This window comes from Anomalospiza imberbis, chromosome 3, assembly GCF_031753505.1.
Source record: "Anomalospiza imberbis isolate Cuckoo-Finch-1a 21T00152 chromosome 3, ASM3175350v1, whole genome shotgun sequence".
Taxonomy (NCBI): domain Eukaryota; kingdom Metazoa; phylum Chordata; class Aves; order Passeriformes; family Viduidae; genus Anomalospiza; species Anomalospiza imberbis.
Genome location: NC_089683.1, coordinates 107,520,327 through 107,529,614, shown reverse-complemented (window position 1 = coordinate 107,529,614; position 9,288 = coordinate 107,520,327). Strand labels below are relative to the sequence as shown.

General features: G+C 41.2%; 1 long non-coding RNA gene across 1 annotated transcript; it reads right to left on the bottom strand.

The window, feature by feature from the left end:
* Positions 1-5,977: 5,977 nt before the first annotated feature.
* Positions 5,978-7,667, bottom strand: LOC137471765 (uncharacterized). Its single transcript, XR_010997830.1, has 2 exons — positions 7,265-7,667; positions 5,978-6,226 (listed from the first exon to the last, which is right to left on the bottom strand). It is a non-coding gene; the product is annotated as an uncharacterized lncRNA (long non-coding RNA).
* Positions 7,668-9,288: the final 1,621 nt, after the last annotated feature.

The window sequence follows — 9,288 nt, the reverse complement described above, 5'->3', positions numbered from 1 at the left end:
TAAATTTTTAAAGTGAACAGTTTTTTCTCACAAATGAATGAATGAATGAATGAATGAAAGAAACTCAGCTTCCATCCCTGTCTAGAAAGTACATAGAGGTGTTGATTAGCTGTTGATTTCAAATGCTGTGATTGTGATCTAATCGAGAGTTGGGGGGAAGACGTTTTTTTGGCCACAAGAAGAAGTCTAATTCTTAAATGGCAATCACTCTGCTTGTGTCCATGAAAGGCTATGGATTTTCTGTAATGGAGCTATAATACGGAAGGTCTAATCTTCTCTACATGTGCATTTAGGACTTCTCATTTCTGAGGTTTCTCTTTGTGAACTCCAGCTCATCTCCAGAAAACCAGAGATGGGTTTCATCACAAACTAATAGTGGAAAGGGGATTGTCCTAATGAGATATTGGGCCAAAATCTTCTGAGATGCTTCAGATGACCAGGCCATTGCACTGTTCCAGGGGCAAAACCAATTTACTGCTGTGTTTGCAAATGTGCAAGGGAAGGCTGTTGTGGCAGTGGTGAACTCCTGGTGCCTCACTCAACTGCTTGGACACCTGTGTTTAAGGACCTTGGCATCCACATAGGGTTACACCAAAAAGTTCTGTGGCAGCAAGTCTCTGGCCACAGAGAGAAACAACTTTCCCAGGCATCGTCCTGGGGAGAAGGCTGTGAGAAGATCAGAGAAAAGAACGAGAAAGAGTTCTTAGCTTGGCTTGCTGCACCTTTTATTGTGAACATGTGGAATGTGCTATGGACATTTGTTTACCAAAGGGTGGTTTCTTAATTAGCCAATTATGATGATATTTGGATTGGTGGACCAATTAGGTCCAGGTGTATCGTAACTGTCTATAAAAGCAATGGGTTTTTTAATGATGATATACAGAATAATATAGTAAAGAGATTGATCAGCCTTCTGTGAATCACGGAGTCAATGCTAATTATTACCCGGCCGGGGGCCCGATGTTGCGGCGACAGGTTCCACCGTGAAAGCAAGGGTTTGCTGAAAACTGTCTCTACTGCCAGCTGTAGCATTTTACTCTTCTGTCCACACAATCCAAATTCATTAACTGTCCCATATATGCCTTTTTCTAAAGTCGTGATATCATTGTCACCAAGCCATTAGCATTTCGTAGGACTTTTTTGGGGTATTGACACTCAAAGTAAGTCTTTTGGTTATGCCTATGAAACTCAAGGGTGTTTTGCCCAGCCCACAGGCACCTGCTGGCTGAAGCAATCTGTGTACAGGCTTTGGTCACTCTTAAATTTCTTTTTTGGCTTAATTTAGACTGATGGCTCAAGTAATGGCCATCAGGAAGCCTTGAAAAGCTCTGTGAGCAATAACAGCACAAGGGGGAGAGAGCCCAAAAGAAGTGTATGTAGTACAGAAAACCTAAGAGCAAAAAAGTGACACTGCTCTACCCCTTTATAATGAAGAAAAAGTCAATTAAAATATTTATAAGCCTAGAAAGAACAGTTTCAAAATTAGTGACCTATTTTGCTATAAAATGAGGAACATGATGTAATATTTTGCAAAGGCTGAAGAGCTGTGTAGGCATCTGCTTACTGGGTATGTGGCAGTCTTTTTTGAAACTAGAAGGCAACTTCCTCTAATACCTTCTTATGTGAGAGAGACTTCTGCCTGCTTTTATTTGTTGCTGCTGTTGTCATTACTTTAAGGCATCCTGCAGTGCAGGAGAAAAAAAGTTCAGATTTGTCAAGGTGGTGATGGCAAAGCCTAACGTGGCCATGCTGCAGCCTATTTGTGCTCCTTAATGCTTCAGAGATTTCCACATGAAGTGAATCATGCTAGAATAATAATGCCACATCTTGCAATTCATTCTCATCAGTTTTAATGAAGATAAAGAGGCTCACTTTTTGAATCCATTTGTGCTTAACAAATTAAACATGCTGCTGAATGGTGCATATGTACAGAATATTTGTCCATATAATATTCCTTTAAGTGGCAAGTTAACTAAGCTTGTTCCATGTATTTTTATTTTTGAAATTCATCCTGTGAATTTTCTGCCTTACAAGGCCTCACAGCTATACAGTTGGTTATGATCTTGTTCCTTGCTTATCTGAAGTTATTGTTAATAATTTTACTCCTATTTTGCATGTTGCAGCATCACTTTGCTTTAAGAAAGTATTTTTGGAGTCCAGCAGCCTGAAGAAGTGAGTGAGAGGGAGCAGAGGATAGGCGAAAGCCTCATAGGAAAATCTCCCTTATTTGTCACAGCAGCAAAATCCACCACCAATCAACAGGTCACACCTACAGGCAGCTCCCCATCTCCTTCCTGAAGCTTCATTTCATGACCCTGTATCTACTGATTGCTACCAGAGTGCAGCAGCCACACAGCAGAGTGCAGAGGAAGAGTGTAAACTTCCCACTGTGTCAGGGAAGTTGGCAGGTTGCTCAGGTTTGTTATGAGGAGATACTATGAGGAGAAACTTAGGGATGTTATGAGGAGAAACTTAGGGATGACACCAACTTTGCCTCAAGAAACAGAAAGAAAAGCAAGAAATATCTGTTACATTAAACACTTTCTGCAAACTGCTGAAAATAAGAAGTTAATAAATACAAGAAAGGAGGTCAATTAACACTTTTAACAAGATTTGTTTCCACAATAAACTGTCTCCAGTAAATAGTCAGGGAAGGTTTCCAAATACTTGGTTGTCTGGACCTGTGACTTTGGATAAAATATAAAACAGAAGTGGAGAAACCAATGGGCAACAACTTTTGAGCTGTGCTGGGAAATAGTTTTTACTCCTGCAGTCTGGGCAGCAAGGCAAGCTGTGCACAGCCAGTAGCAAGAGGACCATCCAGGGGTGTCCCCAGAGAAGTTGTGCAATGGAACATGCACAGTTGCCATGATATCAATCCCTGCTTGCTTTTTTCTGGCACAGGGAATAAATGGCTATAAGAACCACAGGGTGATAACTTTGTTTTGGCACTAAGTAATGGCACGTAACTCAGCATGGATCTCTCTATGATAAGTTTTGACTTCTAGACACTCAATGGTGCAAAGAATGCTATTTTTTTTTCTTTCTTTTTCTTCAAAGAAAAGGAGAGATCCCTGATTCAGCTGTCTGTTAACTTGAAGTGTGACCCAAATATCTCCTGGAAGACAGGAGACAAAGAGAGAATAATTTAATATCCTGAGTTGGAAGGGACCCACAGGGCGATCAAGTCCAACTCCTGACTGTGCAGGGAGCAAGCCCAAAACCCCACTATAGACCTGAGAGTATTGTCCAAAACTTCTGAAAATCTGTCAGACTTGGTGCTGTGAACAGTTCCCTGGGGACCCTCTTTCAGTGCTCAAATGCCTTCTGAGTGCAAAACCTTTACCTGATTTTTAAACCAAACATCACCTGACTCAGCTTCAGGCCATTCCCTTGAGTCTTGTCATTTTTCCCCAGGAAGAAGAGTTCAGTGCCCCTCCTCTTCCACTTGTGTAAAAGCTGTAGACTGCAATGATGTCTCCTGTCAGTCTCCTCCAGGCTGAAGAAGTTAAGTGACCTCAGCTGCTCCTCATACAGCTTCTCTTCCAGACCTTTCACCATACTCCTGCACCTCCTTTGGATGCTCAAAAGACTTGAACAGCTCAACTTTCATTTTCTTTTGTTATGAAGGGCATATCCTATATTCTTGAAGACAAAACAGAAAACAGTATCTGCAAATGTCAAAAAGGAGAAATTAGAACACTGACTCCAGAAAATGCAGTTTTTCCCTCTGCTTCTGCCTTTTTTCTTGTAGCTTTGTTGCTGAAGAAAGGTAAGCACAGTAGGTGGTAATAAAAGTCACTCAAAACCTTGGACCAGTTGTATCATCATCTGTCTGTTCAAAATATTTCAAGGTTTGTTTTGGTCACGGACTCACAGCAGTTGATAAAAAAAAGCCCTGATTGGGCTGCCAGAAATAAGCTGCTACTGACAAGAGGCAGAAGAGGAGGCACAAGAGGAGAAAGGACAGGCAGGTGAGCAACAGGACCACAAGTATCCCACAAATTGACTTCAAATACTGAAACATATTCAAGGGTGCTGACTTACAGCAATTTACACTTATTTCTAGGGGATACCTTGAAGCACTATCCATTAGCAGCACACACAGCATCTGCAATTAGGATACAGAGGTGGGCACTCTGGCACCACCACAGGGTGAATTTCAAAAATAAAATAAAAAATTTTTTGAAATAAAAATTAAAAAAAAAAAAGCCCCATTGAACAAAGACAGATTTATGTTAGCCTGCTCTTTTCTTTTTTTTCTTAATTACTCCATAAAAATAGTGAATAGCTTATTTCATTCACAGATATATTTTTATTCCCACTGTGAGGGCCCAAATTTATGAATGCCAGCAGCCTTTTCTGTCCTTGTGCTGCTTTGTGCTGTCATTACAATACCACTGCCAATTTACTCTTTTAAATCCCAAAGCTGTATGTCTTGAAAAAAAAACGTTGTAACTTTGTCTGCGAGGAGGCACAAGTCAGAGTCATCTAAGAAAAGTCTGTTAATCCCTTCTTTCACCAGAGATAAATCCATAGCAATTGAACTGCATTGCCACCTGCACTTCTCCCTCTGTTTTGATGCAGACGTTACAGAAATACTGTCAACAGTAACAAAATTGGAACAGTTATTTGCTGCCAGATCCTCGGCTTTCCTGACAACAATTTGCCGGAGTGGACACTGAAGGGCATTTCCAGAATCAGCTTTAACACATTCATAGTGGCATCTCCTGGCAGCTCTGGGACAGGTCAGGACAACTTTTCTAGGATGCATTACAGACACTATCAACTCAGTAGAGATGTCTCTATGAAGAGGAACCATGGAAGAGGAGTATTTGATGAGAATTTTGGAGTGAAAATACTCTCCCATATTTTCACTTTAAAAAATATCTTAAAATAGTATCAAATGTAGTTGTTGTGAATGTTAGAGAGGGAAGTTAGGAAAAAGAGAGCATCACAAAGACATTCCTACAGGTAGCCAAACAGTGTATCTTGTGAAGGCTGTACCTTGTGAAGAAGAAGGTTTAAAATAAAAACCATATCTGTATTTTGTGTAATACAGAGCAGGTGTCTGCACTGTGATTGGGCTAAAGAAAAAAAGGGAAATGAAAGTAAATTTGCAGGTGGGTGCAGCAGAATTTTTTGGGAGCAAGAGCTGCTATTCAAGGCCAGTGATAAATAACTCCTGTCTGGAAGATAGCAGAGAACATACAGGACTGGAGATAAAATTCAATTTTGGACAGAAGGTGACACATCAAGCCAATATGGGTATTATGAAATGATGGTAAGAACGGGGACTATGTTAATTCATCATCCCTGGGGAGAAAAAGATTGGAGAAAAAAGATCAAAGCCAAGATGTCTCTTTGTACTGTAAGAGGCTCCATTTTAGACTCTCTGCCATCCACAGGATATTCTTTGTTTTGTCAGAAGAGGACCAAGACTCATCATGGAAAAAAATTTCCAACTTGATTAATCTGTCCAGAGAGTCAGTTGTTCATCTACTGAATATGTGAGAGCCTGAAGGGGCAGGGAGGTCTTCAGGATGAGAGGAAGATTAATCACTTAAAAGTGAGCATTGCCCTGAAGATGGTGTAAGGACATGAGACACTAGCACAAGAAAAGAAAAGGAGAAAGTTGAAATACATGTGAAAACAAATGTTTTAGAAGGATTGGGAAGATCAAGAAGAGAAGACAAACTGAAAAATGCAGTTGTGGGGGAGATGATGAGGCATAAATGGCTGTCAAAGAATAGGAAACTCCAGTGGGTGGATCGGATGCTCATGACAGAAAAGTAAAACCAGCCAAAACAAGTGATGAGGGGGGAGCTTAGATCTTCCAAGAGCACCAGGCTATTCACTGGAGGATCGAGATGCTTTGAACAAAGGACACAGTCAGAATGGTGTTGAAAAGGGCCAGAAAGGAGGTAGAAGTGAAGTCAAAGGCCAAAGAAAAATGACACACAGTATGGTACTAGTGGAGACCAAAGGGGGATGTGTTTCATGTGGAGGGAATTGCCAGCAAAGCAAGGAGTGGCAAATTTTAACATACCAAAGTACAACTTAGATGGGGGAAAGGGCAACGCCACAAGTCTTGGATTTACTCTCTTCTGGTCCTCTTCCTAAGCAGCCATGACAGGTTATCCAGGAGGCTTGACATTATTGCACTCTTTATGGCCATTGCAATGAAAAACTGCTGGAGTTTTCAAGAAGCTGTCCTGCCATCATCCTGCAATGAGATATTTTTAAAAGTGTTGACTTTTCTGTCTTCTAATTTTATCCAGGCTTAATCAAAAGCAACCACAGAGAGCAAGAGACTCAGAGAGAAGACAAGAGGGAGGAAAAATAAAATTATTTGGCTTCACATTCCAGGGACCCAAGCACACTTTGGCAACTAACTGAGACTCATGAGAGATTTTTAATTTTTTTTTCTTTCTGAATTATATGTACTGAGTTTATAATTACAGAGATCCAGATCCTTGGCATTGTCATATCCAGCATGTCTCATTACTTATCTTGCAGTAAGTACATGGCTGTTAATACTAATTCCATAATGACAGTGGAGCAGTGAAGTCAAATTTAATAGTTCCTCAGTTAATCATTAAAATTAGCCTATCTCTGTGGATACTGGATCTTCTAATATTTCCATGCAATGCCATTGTGGGTAATAAATGAGACGGCAAAAGGGGCTTTTTAATGTGTTAGCATCCCATGGAGGCTAATAAGGCTACCTCAGTCCTGGCTCAGAAATGTTGGAGTGGGCTGTGCAAGCCAATTCCTTTCTGCGATAGTTCTCTGGGAAAAAATCTATTTTGACATATCCACGAGATATTGAAAGGTCAAAGATGGAGAAGCAAATACAAGATAGCCAGAGCACATAGCATGTGTCTCAGTTTAGAGACAAATTTAGGAGAAAAACGCTCTGGAATGAGCATTGTTTTCTCAAGAGAAGGGATTCAGTAATCTCCTTTTTCTGCCAATGAAAGAAATGAATACCAGTGGGTGAAAGTGAAAAAACCCCTACTGTTTATTAACAAACAAGGTGCCTGCACAGCACAGGAAAAAAGACTGAATAATGGCCAGATATTGAACTTTCAGAACCTTACCCCCTGCCACCCCCACCCACAGCAGGACAAAAAACTAAAAATGCCCAGGGAAAAAAAACACACTGGCTGCTGCGTGGTTGGGAAGGCAAAACGGTGGTCTTTCCTTTGTCTCAGGGAAGGGGAAAAGTTCATGCAGTGGCTCAAGCAAAACAGATGGGAACCTGTTAAATTTCTGGCGTTGGTCTCCTCCTCACAGCAGACAAAGCTGGTGGATTTTGGTGTCCTTTCTCTTGCTGGTTCAGCTTTTCCCAAGGTCTTGGGCTGGTTGGAGCAGCCCCTGCCATTCCCCCCTGCAGGTACCAGTGAACCATCTCGGCGACCGCCCAACTTCGGACTAAAATCAAGCCAAACAGTTGAAGAGAAAACAAAACAGAAGCCACCGAAAAGATTGCCAGAAGCTTCCAAGCCAGGGAAAGGAAAAAAGGAAACTTCTTGCTTAAGTGAGGAAAAAACTTATCTAGCAAAGCAACAATCTGTCATCCGGTCAGCGCTGCACCCAGCGCGCTCCTCAGAGAGTCTTTGAACAAAGCCTGCGCTGGGTAAAGCTACAGCAGCCATAAAGGAGATGATTAGGGAATAGAGTATTATAGAGTAATATTGTGATGGCTGAACAGCAGGGCTGTAAGGCCTCACAGACTGGACTCTGACTTGATCAGCCATACCTGCCAGCTCTTCCTGAGAATGGAATCCTGTAACAGTGGAAAACAGCTTGTTCTCATGAGAAAACAATCCTAAGACTGTGACAGTAACTCGCACCTGTATAAACTATCCTAGATCATAGAAGAGAAATATGCAAAGGTATCTAAAAAGAGACACAAGTGTTATAAATGGATAATGAGATGATTGGATCTCGCAATTAAGGGATGACTATTGTGTGAACATTAGGAAAAGCTTTAGTGATGTACAGTTATGTTATTGTAGTTTAGATGTCCTCTGTTCTCCCCATAGTTCCCTTTTCCCCCTCTGTCTTGCTGCCATCAGACAGCCTGGGTTGTCTAGGACAGGTAGAAAGAAGGCGAGCACCTGTGCCCCTTCCATGGGGCAGCTGGGAATGGAAAAGCTTGTTGCTAAGGGAGTGTGGCATGGCAACATCTGACCTCCAAGCAAGTTACAAGAAAGCAATCTCCACCAGTAAATGGCAAAGAAGAGCTGGCTGACAGACTCTGGGAGGGGCCAGGGTTGGCTGATGCAACCCCCAGGGGTATAAAAGACTGAGCATCCATCTTGAAGATGAGGCAGCCATGTGGGAGGCAGCCATGAGGGCAATTCCCAGCCCTGCAATTATTCCTTATTTAGTCCTTTTGTTGTATTTTTGTTAAGGGTTCATAAACCTTTTAAAATTTTTAAAGTGAGCAGTTGTCTCTCACACTAGCTGGCGCGTGAGCACGTCCGCTGTGCTGACAACTCAAAAGGGGTAGCAACTGCTTACTGACCAATGGGCACATTATTATTGTCAAACCCAACATGAACCGGGAGATGGGGATAAACTGGTGCCCTTTTTCACTGCTGGAAGAAGTGTCTCATCTCGTTTCTATCTCTAACACTAGGTCATAGCGACAGAGTATCAGCATAAAATCACCCCAAGACAGCATGCTAATAACTATATGGTAGGGAGAAGAAAAAGAAAGGCCTCACAACGGTCTGGTTGGGCTGCAGTGTGGTGAACTCCACCAGGCATAGATTCTTGCAAATTCTTTCCGGCTTCAGTCAGATTTTTTTTTTTTTTTTAGTATTATTATTCAATATTGTTTATTTTCTTATTCTTGAATTGCATGGTTTTACCTACAAGATTAAATGCTTTGGCATGACTTAGAGATTAAAGCTGCCTCAGAACCAGGGCAGGGACATTTGGAATGGTTCAGTAAAGTGAAATAGTTTTATCATCTTAATGAGGGAATTCTTGCTCATGAAGGTTTTCGCCAGAAAAAAAAACCTGAAAAGAAGTATTTTATCATTGAAGAAACTGGATGAGCAACAATAAAAATGAAAATTTTGTTATTTTTTTGAGTAGATGACTGGTGGGAGATTACAGATTTTTAAAAATAATCACCATCACCTCTTCTCAAATGTTGATTCTTAAAAGCTGCAGACAGATTTTCCTAAATAATGGGTGCAAAATCTTTGCCGCTTTCTAGAAGAAAACCACTGTGCTAAATGACTGCTCATTTAATAAGTACTCTGCCTT